The sequence below is a fragment of the Erinaceus europaeus genome, chromosome 3 (assembly GCF_950295315.1).
Source record: "Erinaceus europaeus chromosome 3, mEriEur2.1, whole genome shotgun sequence".
NCBI classification, from domain to species: Eukaryota; Metazoa; Chordata; class Mammalia; order Eulipotyphla; family Erinaceidae; genus Erinaceus; species Erinaceus europaeus.
In genome coordinates, this window is record NC_080164.1 from 127,086,516 (window position 1) to 127,104,279 (window position 17,764).

Here is a 17,764-nt window from a genome sequence, read left to right on the forward strand (position 1 = left end):
GTCTAATCATAAGAAATACAGCAAATATTGAATTTCCCAGGGTTTTTGTTTGTTTTTTTAATATTTACTTTATAATAGGGCAAGGAAGTACTGCTCTAGAAAATGCAGCACCTGGAATCGAACCTGGGATCTTAAACATGCAGGACCTGTGTTTTACCTGCTAACTCACTAGCCTGGCTATCAACTACATACTGTTCTAGATTCTTTTTGTCTACAACCATACCATCATGAATGTGTCATATTTCCTCTGATCTCAGAGGCTAAGCAGAGTCAGATCTGGTTAAGTATTTGAATGGGAGACTGTTTTAAGCATTTTGTATTACATCATGTAAGTCTCCTAACTCTAGGACCACAAGTATGTTCTAGAGGATGAAGCAAATTAAAAAATTAAATGAAAAAGCAAGAAAAGTTAAATAAATTTAAGAGCTAGAAAGTAAAGGACCCAAGGCTTACAGAGTCACGGGGGGGGGGGGGGGGGGGGGGCCCAGGTGGTGGCACACCTGGTTGAGCACACAAGTTACAATGTGCAAGGACCTGGGTTTAAGCCACCAGTCCCCACCTGCAGGGGGAAAGCTTTGCAAGTGGTGAAGCAGGGCTGCAAGTGTCTCTTTGTCTCTCTTCTCCATCTCCCCCTTCTCTCTCAATTTCTGGTCTAGATTTCTGGCTGTCTATCCAATAAGTAAAGACAATTAAAATTTTTAACTAAAGAAAAAAAGGGTAGATAAAAATGGTTATACAAAGAGACTCTCATGCCTGAAGCTCCAAAATCTCAGGTTCAATCCCCCACACCACAAGCCAGAACAAAATCTCAGGTCCAATAACCCTCACCACAAGCCAGAACAAAATCTCAGGTTCAATACCCCTTACCACAAGCCAGAACAAAATCTCAGGTTCAATATCCCTCACACAAGCCAGTGCTCTGGTAAAAAGAAAAAAGTTACAGCAAGGGCTACACTCCTCTGGGTTAACTTTTACAGACAGAAACAGATGAGGCAGGTGGGGGTAGATAACATTAATGGGTATGCAAAGAGACTCATGCCTAAGGCTCCAAAGTCTAAGGTTCAATACCCCTCACCACCGTAAGCCAGAGCTGAGCAGTGCTCTGGTGAGAGAGATAGAGAGAGAAGAAAAAGAGATGGAGGAACAGATGGGGCCGGTGAAACAGTGAGCTATTCTTACCACGTATGCAACTCAGGTTCAAGCCCAGCCCCACCACACTGAAGGAAACTTTAGTGCTGTGGTCTCTTTTACTCTCTACCTCTGCCCTGTCAGGAAGGAAATGAAATACCAAAGCTTCCTCCAATGCAGTGGGGTGCCAGGTTCACTGAAGCTTATATTTTTTGTTGCCAGTTTTGCTTTTGTTTTGTATCATTTTATTGGCATGGATTAGTGGTTATTAACAGTACAGTTATTGACACATAGGTATTTTTCTCATCTTTCCCTGATAGGTGTCTGTAAAACACTCACCCCCCACCACTGGTAGGAGGGAAGTTTCATGAGCCCCCAGTCCCTAACTGCAGGGAGAAAGCTTTGAGAGTGGTGAAGCAGTGCTGCTGGTTGTCTTTGTCTCTCCCCTTTCTCTTTCCCTCTCAATTTCTGAATGTCTCTATCCAAAAAATACATTTTAAAAAATTTAAAATCTTTAGGTTTCACAGATGTCCCTTCTACTTTCATATTTCTCTTTATAACTGAGCATGATGGGTATTGAATAAACCCTCAAATAAGTTTTTTATTTTCAATATACAAAATAGTATTAACCAGGAAGAGAACGGATTGAAAAAACTTCCTCTTGGGAAACAGTTATAGATATATACACACACAACTGGGACCAGGTGGTGGCACCCCCCTGGTTGAGCGCACATTTTACAATGTGTAAGGACGTAGGTTCGAGCCCCCAAGTCCCCACTTGCAGGGGGAAAGCTTTGCAAGTGAAGCAGGGCTGTAGGTGTCTCTGACTCTCCCTCTCTATCACCCTCTTTCCTCTAGATTTCTGACTGTGTCTACCCAGTATAATAAATAAAACATACACACACCCCAGACCCCTATCCAAAGTCACAAAGTAAAGGCGGACACAGATCCGAGCTTTCATACTTTAACAACCCTAGGCAATAAAATAAGCGATTCAAGTTGGGTACAGAGATATCATTTAATGTATTCGAGTTTCAGTGGTACAGCAGTTTGTCAAAGTCATAGTATTTTCAACATGAAACACAGCCACAAGTTAATAATTATACTTCTGTTTACTTGATGGCTTTATTGTTCTTTCTGAGTTGAGGCTCACATATATTAACTATAGTAACTTTGTAATCACAAAAATAGCAACAAAACATAAAGTCCACCAAAATACTTTTAAGTATCTATAGTAAGAATGCTCTATCCCAAAAAGAAAATTCAAGAAATGTCTTCTGTAAAGTTATCACAGTAACTGAAATCTTAAACTCAACTGATTTCAAAGTACAAGGAGAAATAAATGCCAGAACCCAGAAGACCACAATGACTCCACAGTAAAGAAACACTGTAAATTATAAAATTCAATTGGAATGTCCTGTACAAAAGTTAATCTTTAAATAGTTTACTTGTCATTCATACTCCCATTTAAGAGGACTCCTCTCCAGCACCCTTCCCTATTTCTTAGTCTGAAGTTTTTTGTTTTGTTTTTTTTTTAACCAGAGCACTGCTCGGCTCAGGCAGTAGGGAGTATGGGGAGTAGGGGGTACCCTGGAGCCTGTTTGCATAGCCATTATGCTATCTACCCCTGCCCTATTCTGCAAGGGTTTCTGTTTGTTTGTTTTTTAGTATTTTATTTATTAATGAGAAAGATAGGAGAGAAAGAATCAGATTATCACTTTGGTACGTGTGCTGCCGGGGACTGAACTCAGGACCTCATGCTTGAGAATCCAGTGCTTTATCCATTTTGCCACCTTCTGGACCACCTGTAGGTTTTTTTGTTTGTTTTTTAAGACTATATATGTGGAGAGTAGAGGAGTGAGAGTACCAAAGCATTACATTAGCACGTGATGCCAGGGACCAAACTCAGGATGGACTTCATACTTAAATCCTCAGAACTCTAGCCTCTGTACCACCTCCAGGGTAACCTCTATAAAGATTTTTAAAGCAATTTTCAATTACATTCACCTTTTGTCAAAATTTTATACATATATATATACATATATATATTATCATTAAGTGTCACAAACTGTTCACCATCCCACCTCTCTTACATTCAAATAAGGTTCTGTGGCAAATTATCACCAATGAAATAGGGGCAGATGTTTATCATTTAAGTCTAAGAATTTTTTTAAATTTTTTTAAATTATCCTTATTTACTAGATAGAGATATTCAGAGAGGGAAGGGGGTGATAGAGAGAGACAGACAGACACCTGCAGCCCTGCTTCACCTCTAATGAAGCTTTCCCCCTGCAGGTGGGGAACAGGGGCTAGAACCCAGATCCTTGCACACTATAATGTGTGAGTTTAATCAGGTGCGCCACCACCCGGCCCCAAGTCTAAGAATTCTTAAGTGGCTTTGTGGGTAGCTGGCAGAGCTCTAAGGCCCTGGGGAATAGTGAAGTCACAAGATTGAAGGATCCTTGGACTCAATCACTACATTACATGAAATCCCGTTTGCTAACCAGAAGCACCAAATCAAACTGTTAAGGTGGGCAAAATATGAAATATGTAATAAGTCACTGATATTTTAAGTATATTTATTACCCTAATTAGCATTCCAAAGTAATGCATGCAAAGTCTTAACTATTTTAATCCCCCCCCTTATTAAAGGGGTATATATAATGGATGTTATGAAAGACTAAAAATCCATTTAACATTACTAGAACCTAGCAACCTTTTTTAAGATTTTATTTTTATTTGTTAATGAGAAACACAGGAAAGAACCAGACTTAACTCTGGTACAAGCTGCCAGGGATTGAACTCAGGATTTCATCCCTGAAGAGTCCAATACTTTTAACCACTGAGAGCCACCTCCCAGACCATGAACTTAACTTTCCACCTTTGATTCTGTTGTACCAGTTCTGTTAGCTTAGATAATGACAGCATAAGCAATTATAACATCTAAAATAAATTTCACTGTACAAATATCCTATTAGTTCTCTACTACCTATTTTGAAACTAATAGAGAAATGTTTCCTCAGTTTCTCCAAATCTAAGTGTTTTTAAAATACTGTTAATTCAGAATGTCTAATGAAGATATTTAGATAAAAACATTTTTGGTTTTGAAATATTTATATTATTTACAGTTGTTAGAATTTTTCCTTTAAATACCACAGAAAATCCTGATTATAAATGTACACGTACCCATAAAACACCCTAGCATAATCCTGACACTTTGCTTTTTTTTTTTTTTTTTTTTTTTTTTTACTATTAATGACCAGAGAGAATGTGAGAACCACATCACTCTTGGCATATGCACTGATGGGGACTGCACTCCAGACTTGACACACACAAGTTTAGGATCTACCCACTGTGCCACCTCCCAGAATAAGACACCACATTCTCAAAAAGTTCCCTAGTGTCCTTCATAGATGTGATATTTTTCATAGTTTATTACGTTTTATTTTCAAGTTTAACATTGACATCAAAATGACTATGGTCTAACTGGGAAATCTAGCATCAATCAACAGACACTACAAACAAACCAATAAAAAGTCTCCCATAATAACAACAAGGGCAATAAAAAGGGAAAAAAGTCTCCAGGAGCCATGGATTCATAGTGCAGGCACTGGGCCCCAGCGATAACCCTGGGGGCAAAAAAAGTTCCCTATAGTCTCTTCACCCTGCCATTACCCAAAAAGAAAAGAAAGAAAAAAGAGGGTAGGGAGGTAAATAGTTCAACTAGCAGAGCACCAAAGTTGCATGCCTAAAGTTCCTGGTTTGGCCCCTGGTACCATAAGAGCCATAGTAGTACTCTGGCTTGTGTCTCACACCTCTCCTGTAGTAAACTTATGTCTATATGAAAGAAAATAGCTGGGCAGAGGAGATAGCACAGTAGACAAAGAGACTCATGCCTGAGGCTCTAAAATCCCAGGCTCAATACCCTACACCACCATAAACCAAAAATAAGTAGTTTCAAAGAAAGGAGGAAGGGGCAGGGGGGCATCAGGTTGGGGAAGAAAGCGTTAACAGTTATGTGAAGAGGCCAAGTGGTGACACACCTGGTTGAGGGGTACATATTACATTGGACAAGGACCACCCCTGTGGAGAACTCTCAGAAGGCTAGAAATGGACCTACCTATGACCCTGCAATTCCTTTCTTGGGGATATAGCCTAAGGAACCCAACACACCCATCCAAAAAGATCTGTATACACATATGCTCTTAGCAGCACAACTTGTAATAGCCAAAACCTGAAAGCAACCCAGGTGTCCAACAACAGATGAGTGGCTGAGCAAGTTGTGGTATATATATACACACAATGGAATACTACTCAGCCATAAAAAATGGTGATTTCACCGTTTTCAGCCTATCTTGGATGGAGCTTGAAGAAATCATGTTAAGTGAAATAAGTCAGAAACAGAAGGATGAATATGGGATGATCTCACTCTCAGGTAGAAGTTGAAAAAACAAGATCAAAAGAAAACACAAGCAGAACCTGAACTGGAGGTGGCATAGTGCACCAAAGTAAAAGACTCTGGGGTTGGTGGGGGGGGGGGAGGGTGATGGGAATACAGGTCCAAAAAGAATGATAAAGGACCTAGTGGGGGTTGTACTGTTATATGGAAAACTGGCAAAAGTTATGCATGTAGAAACTATTGTATTAAAAAAAAAAAACTATTGTATTGACTGTCAAATATAAAACATTAATTCCCCAATAAAGAAATTCAAAAAAAAAGAAAACACAAGTAGAACCTGAACTGGAATTGGCATATTGCACCAAAGTAAAAGACTCTGGGGTGGGATTGGGGGTAAGGGGAAAATACAGGTCCAAAATGGATGACAGAGAACCTAGTGGGGGTTGTATTGTTATATGGAAAACTGGGAAATGTTATGCATGTACAAACTATTGTATTTACTGTCGAATGTAAAACATTAATTCCCCAAAAAATTTTTTAAAAATGGACAAGGACCCAGGTTTAAGCCCCCGTTCCCCACTTGCAGGGGCAAAGCTTTGCAAGTGGTGAGGCAGTGCTGCAGGTGTCTTTTCTCTCTCCCCCCTATCTTCCCTTTCCCTCTCAATATCTGGCTCTCTATCCAATAAAAATAATGAAAAATTATAGTTATGCCGGGCAGGAGTAGACAGCATAATGGTTATGCAGAGATTCTCATGCCTGAGGCTCCAAAGTCCCAGGTTCAATCCTTACCACCATAAACCAGAGCTAAGCAGTGCTCTGGTTAAAAAAAAAAGAAAGACTCCCCACCTGCAGCTGCAGGGGAGAAGCTTCACAAGTGGTGCAGCAGTGTTGCAGGTGTCTCTATCTCTCTCCCTCTCTATCACCCCCCTCCCCTCTCAATTTCTTGCTGTCGCTAATAAAGGTAATAAAATTTTTTAATAGTTGTGAAAAGACTCTCATGCTAGATGTATTCAAGGTTCCAGGTTCAATCCCCAGCACCTCCAAAAACTGGAGCTAAACAATGCTCTGGTGGAGAAGAAGAAAGGGAAGGAGGAAAAAAATCTTGCAACCTAGGAGGCATAGTGAACTACATTAGAACCTAAAGCATGGGGAGGTAGATAGCATAATGGCTATGGAAACAGCTCCCATGCCTGAGGCTCTAAAATTATTATAGATTCAATCCTCTGCATCACTGTAAGTCGGCTATAAAAAAAAGAAGCCCGAGGTCAATCCTAGCATCACATGTGCCAAAGTGATGTTCTCATTCTTTCTTTCTCAGACAAATTATTTCAACTTCTGTTGTCTACCAAAATATACTAAGATTCAATGGACAGCTCACTAAACACAGAAAATAAAAATTAATTGTTCGAGTTTTTCCTTCTATTGAAGAAAAAACATTCCAAGAGGTTTTCTTTTTACTATTATTTATGTATTTATGAGCAAAATAGAGAGAAAGTAGAGATCACTCTGGTACATATGCTGCTGGCGATGGAACTCAGGACCTCATGTTTGAAAATCCAATGCTTTATCTACTGTGCCACCTCCAGGGCCACCCAAGAGGTTTTCTTTACCAGAATTAGTCAACATAAGCTAATAATTGTACAGCAATCCTTGTGACACTTATATTTTGTGGAACTATGTAAACTTTTTTTTAACCAGAGCACTCATCTGGCTTATGGTGGTGGGGGGGGGGGGTTGAATTTACTACCTCAGAGCCTCAGGTATGAAACTCTTTGCATATCCATTTTTTTAATTTTTTAATTAATTTATTCCCTTTTGTTGCCCTTGTTTTATTGATGTAGTTATTATTGATGTTGTTGGATAGGACAGAGAAATAGAGAGAGGAGGGGAAAAGAGGGGGAGAGACACCTGCAGACCTGCTTCACAGTTTGTAAAGCAACTCTCCTGCAGGTGGGGAGCTGGGGGACTCCTGACTTAACCTGCTGTGCTCCTGCATATCCATTTAGTATCGACCCCTGCCCTCCTTAGACCTTTTTTTAAGATTTCATTTATTTATGAGAAAGACAGGAGAGAAAACAACCAGACATCACTCTGGCACATGTGCTGCCGGGGAATCGAACTTGGGACTTCCTCATGCTTGAGACCAAAGCTTTATCACTGAGCCATCTCCCGGACCCACCTTAGTCCTTTTTAATGCTTCATTGTATTGGAACATACTTTTGCATTATATACATTTTTTTCAGGAATATATAGCAAGAATTTATGAAAAGAGTAATAAAAAGATAACCTAGTCAAGAATTTGGGGAAAATTTTTTAAGTATGACAATATAAAAAACTATATACTCTAAAAAAATATAAATAAAAATAACATATACTCTAAGTTATCTAAGTTTTACTCCTAGAAATACATTAAAACAGGTTTATAACTCACTAGTCTTGATTTTGTTGTTGGGTTTTTGTTTTATGCTGGAGCTTCCAACCCAGGGTCTCACACATGAGAAATCAAGTTGACTAGTCTTTTAACTCGGATAATGGTGTCAGTGAATTTTTGTAATTAAATGTTTTTCTAATCCCAGCGCCACCATAAAACAGAGTACTAAAAATAAAACCAGAGTACTGCTGAGTTCTAGATTATGGTGGTATGGGACATAGAAGCTGGGACTTCAGAGCCTCAGGCATGAGAGTCTCCTCGCATAACCATTATGCTATCTTCCCTGCTCTCCTCCCAAAAAATGTTTTTCAGCATCCACAGTCAGAGGTGCAAGAGGAATATTTAAGCATCTACTACATAACATTGTTTGCTCATTCTATCTTCACAACAGGCTAACTGTAAAGCTATTACCTCCTTGTTACAAATGAGGAAGAAAGTCTTACACATATTAAGCACCTTGCCTAAAGTCAAGAGAGTTAAGAAAATGGCACCTTAACAATGTCAACAAAAGGGAAAATATTAAAAAAAATTTTTCTTCAAACAAAATAAACAGAAAATGGCACCGAAGTTTTGAGGTTTGCAAAAAGTTCTCCATGGTCTGAAAGGTGGCGCAATGGATAAAGCACTGGATTCTCAAGTATGAGGTCTTGAGTTCAATCCCAGGTAGCACATGTACCAGAGTGGTATCCGGTTCTCTCTCAATATATAAAATATTGGCTTTTATTAAAAAATGGTTTCTCATCTCTCCTATTCTCCCCGCAAACTTCCCTGCAAAAGATTCTTTGAGACAGGATTCAGAAAGGATTTTCTTGTCATAACTTGGCCTGCAAGGCCGGCATCTGCCTCGAGTTTGTTAGAGGAGCTAATTCGATGCAGATGGCAAGAGGGCACAAGTCACGTCCTCGACAATTACCCAAACACCAGAGGTTCTGAAATGCATCCGCGGTTCTGGAGGTAGTGGGTATGTCTTTCCAGTCCTTTGAACTCTACATTCCGCAAGGTGAACACACTAAAATAATAGAGGCTGCCTAATTTAGCTTTGGGAGTTCTAAGGGAAAATGTGTTTGCTAGTGCAGGGCTACCTTGATTGACAATTAAGATAACGAGGGGCTCCAGGTAGCAGTCCTGCTTCCTGGTGTGTACACACAGCCCAGCTCGCACCCCGGCCGAGCGGATGACAGCTCCAGGACTTCTTCCCCGCGACCTCCCAGCCCCGCGCCTACTCGCCGTCCCCTGCCAGGAGACAGGATGCAACCATTGCACAGGCACAAATCCATCCAATCCCGCCACCGCCACAGGCCGGGGAGCCCATTTCCACCCTCCCCCGCCCTCCCCCCGCCCCGCGGAGACACACAAAATGTCTTGAGAAAAATTGAAAAATTGCAAAACAGCTTATGAACGAGGATGTGCTTGCGACCAGAAAAAATAAATAAATAAATAAATGGAGATGAGCACTTCAGCCGCCTCCACACGGTCCAGAAGGCTCCCAGGCCGCATCGCGTCCTCAGCTCCCGCCCCCGCCAGCCCGGGGCCAGGCACCTGGGTCCCCCAAAAGTGCGGCCGCGCCCCGCCCGGGCCCCCGCCGCCGCTGCCGCGCGGGACGCCAAGTCCCGGGAGGCGGGAGACGGGCGCCGAGGCGGTTAGGCCGCGTTGCAGGCCGGCGCGCTTCCTGCCGCGGCCCCGACCTGCCGCTCCCCAGGCCCGGCCGCCGCCGGGGGCCGCGCACACCTCCCTCCCAGCCGCCGCCGAGCAGCCCTCACCGGCGGGGCGGCGGGGCGGCGGGGCGGCGGGGCCTCGGCCACAAAGGGGCCCGGGACGCGCCACTCGGCGATCCGGGCCACAGGGAGCCCGGCCCGGGAATCCCGGGGCCTAGGGAGCCTCTCCCCCTCGCCCGACACACACACACTCAGACTCCGGAGCCCGACGCCGCGGCGGAGACGCGGGGTACGCCCCGCACCCCACACACACCCACTCGCCGCGGCGCCCAGGCCGCCTCTCCGCCCGCCAAGTCCCAACTCGCACACCCACACGCACGTCCGTCCCGAGCCCGCCAGCTCCCGGTCTCCACACCCGCCCCGACTCGGGAGCCACGACGACAGCGTCTACCTCATTCCCCTCCTCGGGCCCAGAGGGAGCAACAGCAGCCATTTCCCCGCGGCCGCGGAGACGCACGCCCCGCGCGCGCGCACCAGGCCCGCAGATGCTGCCCCTCCGAGCCGCGGCCGCAGACGCAAACAAACACCCACGGGCGGGCCTCGCTCGCAGCTCGCTCCCTCCGCCCGCCCACCCGCCCGCCCGGGAGCCGAGAGCCGCGAGCCGCCGTGGCCCGGTGGCCGGCCGGGAGGGCGGGCTCAGGCCGCCGGGCCGGGATCCCCGCGGGCCCGCGCCCCCTCCTCACCTGCATTCAGCGCGCCGGGGTCCGGGCGGCGGCGGCGGCGGCGGCGACGGGGCGGCTGGTGCTGGTGCTGCGGCGGCGGGGGAGGCGGCGGCGGCGGTGGCGGCGGGGCTGAGGGCAGCAAAGACATGCAGGCAGCCCGCCGGGGGGAGAGGCACCGGCCGGAGGGGACGCGGGGCGGGCGGGCCGGGCCGGGTCGCCGGAGGGACAGCAAGAGGCGGCGGCGCAGAGGGCGATCGAAGGGGGCGAGAAGAGGACCGTGGAAGGGCGGGGAGGGGGCAGAGGACCGGGGACCCCGGACGCGCTGGAGAGGACCCGCGGCCGCCGACGCGAAGACCCCCGCAGGAGCAAGCTGCGCCCCCGCAGCCGCCGGAGCCGCGGCTGTTACTCGGAGAAGCACGCAGAGCCTGGCCTTGGCCTTGGCCTCCTGGCGCTCGGGCTGCTGCCGCTGCGGGACTCGCTGCTGCGCCTGCTGCTGCCGGGGCCCAGGCTGCAACACACCGACGCCAGCTTTCGGTGCCTCTGCGCTCGCTCACACACGTTCACGCCCCCCAGGGCCGGGGGAGAGAAGTCCGAGAGATATCGGGATTGAGATTAATAACAAGGTGCAGAGTACGAGAAGGAGGAGGAGGAGGAGGAGGGCTGATTGACGTGGAGGGGCTGGCGGGAGCCGGTCACTCCCCTGCGCCGAGGGGAAGGGTGAGAGAAGGGGGCGGGGCTGCGGCGGCGCGCCGAGGCCCCGCCCCCAGGGCGCTGCGCTGCGCGTGCGCGCGCGCCCGCCAAGAACCTTGCCTGTTTGTCTGCTTTACGCCTGCCTTGTTCTCTTCGCTGGGCTGGAGTGAAGAGCCGAGCCGGGACGGCTGGCGGCATCTCAAAACCCCACATCCCACCCAGCCACGTGGGGAAGAGACTGGGGAGCCCGCCTCACCCTCTGTCGGTGCGTTGACCGGGAATCCCCTGCGGCCTCGCTTGGAAGCCCAGTACTCAGAGCAGAGGCGGCGGGACCGGAAGAAATATCTCCGGACGCCTTCCTTGGCTCTCCCTTTATAACCTGTAACATCTGTATATGGGGCCGCGAAATGTAAATGAAAAAAACCTGTGGCGCTCTCGGCCTAGTTCCTAATTCTCCTTCTCGCGATAGGATTACGTCTGAGGAACTGGGCCAGCTGCGGGATGGAGACGTCAAAATATCAACTAGAAATAGTCCTTCCTGGGTGAACGTAGCCTCCGCATTTTCAGTTTATGGGATTCGTTTTTATTTTTTGTTTTGATATGGGTCAGTTTAGCGTTTACCACAACAAAGTACACTACACCAGATCTACAGGTAGCAGACTGCTGTCGCAGTTTTTCAGGGTTTAGTCTCAATGCACGCTCTAGGTTTGTGTGCTTAGCAGTTGGTTAAGGAGGTAACAGCAGTTTTCAGTAATTACCACACACACACACACACACAGAGGGTTGGCGCATTAAGCTTGTTTTGTTGATTGTAGTTCATCTGAAAGCCTATTACTGAATGGTAAAAGATCTTCACCTGGGAGGAAAAGTGTGGTAAAAATGTATCTTTTTATCATTCAGCCAGAACTGATCAGCTATTAAGAGACCACTTAAATCCACTGCAAAGTTGTTCTGCAGAAGAACAATTGCTACTTTGATCTCTAATGTTTTTTTCTCTTTCCTTCTTCCTTCCATCCTTCCTTCCTTACTTCCTTCCTTTCTTTACTTTTACCAGAGCACTTCTCAGATCTGGCTTATGGTGGTTGAGTGACAGAGACATAAGTGAAAGGGAGAGAGGGCAGCCCCTCAAGACAGAGGCCCCTCTGACTGCTTTGTTAAATTTCCATTTTCTGTGGTCTGAGAGGTGGCAGTGGATAAAGCATTGGGCTAAATTAGGGAATGTTATGCATGTCCAAACTATTGTATTTACTGTTGAATGTAAAACATTAATTCCCCAATAAAGAAATTTTAAAAAATAAAATAAAAGCATGAGGTCCTGAGTACAATCCCCGGCAGCACATGTACCAGAGTGATGTCTGGTTCTTTCTCTCTCCTATCTTTCTCATGAATAAATTATTTTTAAAAAAAAATTCCATTTTCTGCACTAGGAATACCATCCTTTACAGTTTCTAATCAATGTCCAAGTAGCTTTAACTTTAGCAGAAGTCCCACCCATTCCTAATGATCTTGAGTAAAGGCTGACATATAATGAATAATTAATTAGTCAGTCTTTGACTTTGTAAGCAACAGAGCAAAACAAATCATTTCAGGAGCCCAAAAATAGTAAACCTGCTTCAGTGGCATCTTGCCACAGCAATTCTCCTTGGCAAACAAACACTCTTCCCCAAGGAGAAATAATAACAGATGTTGAGGAAAAGAGGGATAAACACCTGAAAGGTATCTTTAAGATACCTAGATTCAGGCTTCCTCAACACCTACAAATGTATAGATTTCTGACTACACATTCATATATAATAAACAACCATGGAAGGTGAGTTAGGCTCCAGACATTCTATTTGGCATCGGAGATAAGCACAGAGCAAAGCACTGGTAGGCTTCTTAAGGAGCTCGCAACTGTTGTATGGGAAATAGACACATAAACAGGAAATTCTCACAGAATAAAACAGAAGTGAAAGTCTGAAAGATGACACATAATTAATAGTCACAACAATGCTGAGGAGGATAGGGTTATTGGCTCTGGCATCTTCCTTTGAGCCATTTATCTGCCATACTCACAACTACTAACAGAAGGAAAAGGAGAGAACCTTTGTGGATGTGAGAGAAGCACTAATAAATGGTGAGGCATACTAGTTTTAAGGCTTTTATAGGGGATGTTTATTGTGAACCTCTAGACCTTAAGTAATTAATATGTCTCAATCCATCGATAATAGTAATTGAAACATTGAGAGTTGAGAATAGTGGGTTTTACTACTAAAAGTTCAAGTAATTGCAATTTAAGCTTAAATCTCCACTCTCAGGAATGTTCTCTTTAGACCACAGCAAATAAATTGACTCACTGAGAGCCAGAAAGATAACATAATGATTATGCAAAAAGATGTTCACCCCTGATTCATTCAATCCCCTGCACCACCAAGAACTAGGGCTGCTCCAGTAATATATATATATATATATATGCGTATGCGCAGGGGTAGACAGCATAATGGTTATGCAAACAGACTGTCATGCCTGAGGCTTCGGAAGTCCCAGTTCAATCCCCATCACCACTGTAAACCAGAACTGATCAGTGCTCTGGTAAAAAAAATATATATATATATATATATATATATATATATATATATATATATATATCAGGTGGTGGCACACCTGGTAGAACACACACACAAGCGTACACATGCATTACAGGGACAGGGACCCAGAACCAAGGTTCAAGCCCCCAGTCCCTATCTTCAGGGGGCAATAGTCTCAAGTGGGAATGAATCACTGCTACAGGCCTCTCTCCTACCCCCTCCCTCTCTCCCATTTCCCTCTCAATTTCTCTATCCAAAAAAAAATAAATAAATAAAATATTTTTTAAATTGATGGTTGACAAAGTAAATTTTTGTATAATTACAAGTATAACTATATCATCCAAAACTTGTTTTTCTCGGATGTGAAGGTGATCTGGCTGCAACATCTGTCACCCAGATGATCGCCAGGGTTGATTCAGCTGATCTGGCTGGCTAGGCCAGTGTCCCCTTCCTCCCTCACCACTCCATGAGCGTCCCTCCCAAAGCTTCACACTCAGTTGAAGATGATGGCCTTCCCCCAATAGAGAAGGACTGGTCTTCGGTTGAGGGTATACGAGTAGCTGCGCTCCCCTGCTAGAACCTCCAAACAAGCTCTCGAAATTTTTTTTCTCATTTGCACTAAAATTATGATTAAAGGAATAATTTTCAAATACTTGGCACTGTATAGTTACTGGAATTTAAGTCTTCATTAATACCAAAATAATATTTCAGGAGGCCGAGCGATAGCACAGCGGGTTAAGCGCACATGGCGCAAAGCGCAAGGACCCAGGTAAGGATCCGGGTTCCAGCCTAGGCTCCCTACCTGCAGGGGTTGCTTCACAGGGGTTTAAGCAGGTCTACACGTATCTTTCCCCATCTCGGTTTTCCCCTCCTCTCTCCATTTCTCTCTGTCCTATCCAACAACAGTAATGACAACAACAATGATAACGATAAACAAGGGCAACAAAAGGAAAAAAATGGCCTCCAGGAGCAGTGGATTCCTGGTGCAGGCACCAAGCCCCAGCGATAACCCTGGAGGGAAAAATAAAATAAAATAATTTAAAAAAAAGAAATATATATATTTCAAAAGCCTCCCCCATAAGATTCCAAAAGACAGTTCAACAAGTGGTCCAGGAGGTGGTATAGTAGGTAAAGCACTGGACTTTCAAGCATGAGGTCCTGAGTTCAATCCCTCACAGTACATGTACCAAAGTGATGTCTGGCTTTTTCTCTCCCTCTCCTCCCATCTTTTTCATTAATAAATAAGATCTTTCAAAAAAATTAAAATATTTATATAAAAAAAAGACTTTCTGAGCAGGGATAGATAGCATAATGGTTATGCAAACAGACTCCTATGCCTGAGGCTCCAAAGTCTCAGGTTCAATCCCTGCACCACCATAAACCAGAGCTGAGCAGTGCTCTGGTAAAAAAAAAAAAAAAAAAAGAAAGAAAGATAAGACTTTCCAACAAGAGTAGTATTTACATCCATTTTCACAAAAGAGTTTTGTAGCAGAGTAAATTTTTAAAAATATTTTATTTTAATTTTGAGAGAGATCAGAGAGAGAGACACAGAGAGAGAAAGAGAAACACCAGAGCACTGCTCAGCTCTGGGTTATGGTGGTGCAGGGGACTGAAGCTGGGACTTAGGAGCCTCAGGCATGAAAGCCTGTCTGCATAACCATTATGCTATCTCTCCCGCCCAGTAGAGTAAAATTTGCAAGTGAATAGTAACCTGTTTTTGGAAATTGTTCTTGTTTGTTAGAGGGTTTTTTCTTTGTTTTTGGGAGGTGGGTGTTTGTTCCTTCCTTTGTTTTACTGGAGAAACACCTTGTGTATGTTCTATTTCATTGTTCCTGTGCCACTTCCCTTCTTTTTTTTTTTTTTTTGGTACCAGTACCAGAGCACTGCTCAGCTCTGGTTTATGGTGTTGCAAGGGATTGAACCTGGAACTTTGGAGCCTCAGGCATGACAGTCTATTTGCATAACCATTATGCTATCTACCCCACACCCACTTTCTCTATTGAAATCGAGACAGGGAGAGATAGTCTGGGAGGTGGCGCAATAGATAAAATATTGAACTCTCAAGCATGAGGTCCTGAGCAGCACATGTACCAAGTCTTCTGTCTGATCCTTTCTCTCTCTCCACCTATCTTTCTCATCAGTAAATAAATAAAATGTAAAAAGGGGGGGGTCGGGCAGTAGTGCAGCTGGTTAAGCACACTTGATGCTATGCGCAAGGACCTGAGTAAGGATCCCAGTTTGAGCCCCTGCTCCCCACCTGCAGGGGAGTCACTTCACAAGCGGTGAAGCAGGTCTACAGGTCTCTCTCTCCCCATCTTCCCTTCCTCTCTCCATTTCTGTCTGTCCTGTCTCACATAGACAACAGACATCAATAACAACAACAGTAATAACTACAACAACAATGGAAAAAAAGGGCAACAAAAGGGAAAATAAATTTAAAAGAGAGAGAGAGAGAAAGGGAATGGGGTAAGCTTCCTACATGATACTGTGGTTTAATTCTGGGCCTTGTGCATGGCAAAGCATGCATCCTACCCAGTGAGTTCTCTCTCCAACCCAGATACTGCAATTTTTAATTAAGGTGAAAATAATAGAACATTAAGAACATCTCTTTAAAGAAGTGATTTATTGGCCAGGGGTAGATAGCATAATGGTTATGCAAAGAGACTTTCATGCCTGAGGCTCCAAAGTCCCAAGATCTAATCCCCCACCCCACCATAAACCAGAGTTGAGCAGTGCTCTGGTTAAAAAAAAAAAGAAAGAAAGAAAGAAACGTCCTACTAGCTAAGCACCACTATTGTCAATAAGTATCTGCTTCAATTTACCAAAGACTTGCGGAAACCTACTTGATATCTAGTCAATTACATCAATTATGTTAATGCTGCCTTTTATAAAGTCTAATTTGGGTCTTCAACAATTTGATTCAAAGTCCACAGGGTAAGGACTTGGTTGGTGGCACAACCAATAAAGCATATAAATTAACATATGTCAGGACCCAGGTTTGAGCCTCTGTATCTACCTGCAGGAGGGAAGCTTCACAAGCTGTGTAGCAGGTGTCTCTCTCTTTCTCTCTCTGTCTCCCCCACTGGTCTCAGTTTGTTTTTGTCCTACCAATTAAAAGCAAGAAAAATAATAATAAAGCTGGGACAGGGAGTGGGGACGTAGTATGGTTATGCAAAGAGACTCTCATGCTTGAGGCTCCAAAGTCCCAGGTTCAAGTCCTCATATCACTGTGAGCAAGAGCTGAGCACTGCTCTGGTCAAAAATAAATAGTGACTGGGTGGTGGCACATCTCATTGCACATATTTCAATACACAAGGACCCATGTTCAAAGGTGGTCACCCACCTGCAGGTTGCGAGTGGTTAAGCAGGGCTTCAGATGTCTCTCTTCCTCTCTTTCTCCCACTTCCCTCTTGATATCTGCTGTCTCCTTTCAATAAATAATACATAAAAATAATTTTAAAATAAATATTTAATATTTTCTCATTAAAAATTTGAGGGTGGAGGGTACATAGCATAATGGTTATGCAAACAGACTCTCGTGCCTGAGGCTCCAAAGTCCAAGGTCCAAGCCCCTGCACCACCATAAGCCACAGCTGAACAGTGCTCTGGTATAAAAAAAAAAAGAAAAAGAAAAATGCATACCCATCCAAAAATATTTGTGCATACCAATGTTCATAGCAGCACAGTTTGTAACAGCCAAAACCTGGAAGCAACCCAGGTGTCCAACAACAGGTGAGTGATTGATCAAGTTGTGGTATATATACACAATGGAATACTACTCAGCTATTTAAAATGGTGACTTCACCTTCTTCACCTCATCTTGGATGGAGCTTGAAGGAATCATGGTAAGTGAGATCAGCCAGAGAGAGAAGAAAGAATATGGGATGATCTCACTCATAGGCAGAAGTTGAAAAACAAGAAAAGAAGGGAAAACACGAAGTAGAACTTGGACAGGAGTTGGTGTATTGCACCAAAGTAAAAGACTCTGGGGGGGGAAGGAGGGTTCAAGTGCTGGAACATGATGGCAGAAGAGGACCTAATGGAGGTTGAATTGTTATGTGGAAAACTGCAAAATGTTACACATATACAAACTATTGTGTTTTATTACCAGATATAAACCATTAAGGAAATTTAAAGGGGACAAGCAGTGGTGCACCTGGTTAGGCACACAT

At 44.3% G+C, this 17,764-nt stretch overlaps 1 protein-coding gene and 1 long non-coding RNA gene across 3 annotated transcripts in view; one reads left to right on the forward strand and one right to left on the reverse strand.

Annotated features, from left to right (window-relative positions):
- CNOT6L (CCR4-NOT transcription complex subunit 6 like) overlaps positions 1-11,414 on the reverse strand; it is a 74,422-nt gene extending 63,008 nt beyond the window's left edge. The window contains exon 1 of one of the 2 annotated variants that reach the window (XM_060187911.1): positions 11,282-11,414. The gene's annotated coding sequence lies outside the window, so the exon portion shown is untranslated. Of the gene's footprint in view, positions 1-10,356; positions 10,489-11,281 lie in introns of those variants that run through there. The other variant, XM_060187912.1, reaches the window with a different exon arrangement.
- On the forward strand, positions 10,894-14,244 carry LOC132537540 (uncharacterized). Its single transcript, XR_009549007.1, has 2 exons — positions 10,894-11,290; positions 13,961-14,244. It is a non-coding gene; the product is annotated as an uncharacterized LOC132537540 (long non-coding RNA).
- Positions 14,245-17,764: the final 3,520 nt, after the last annotated feature.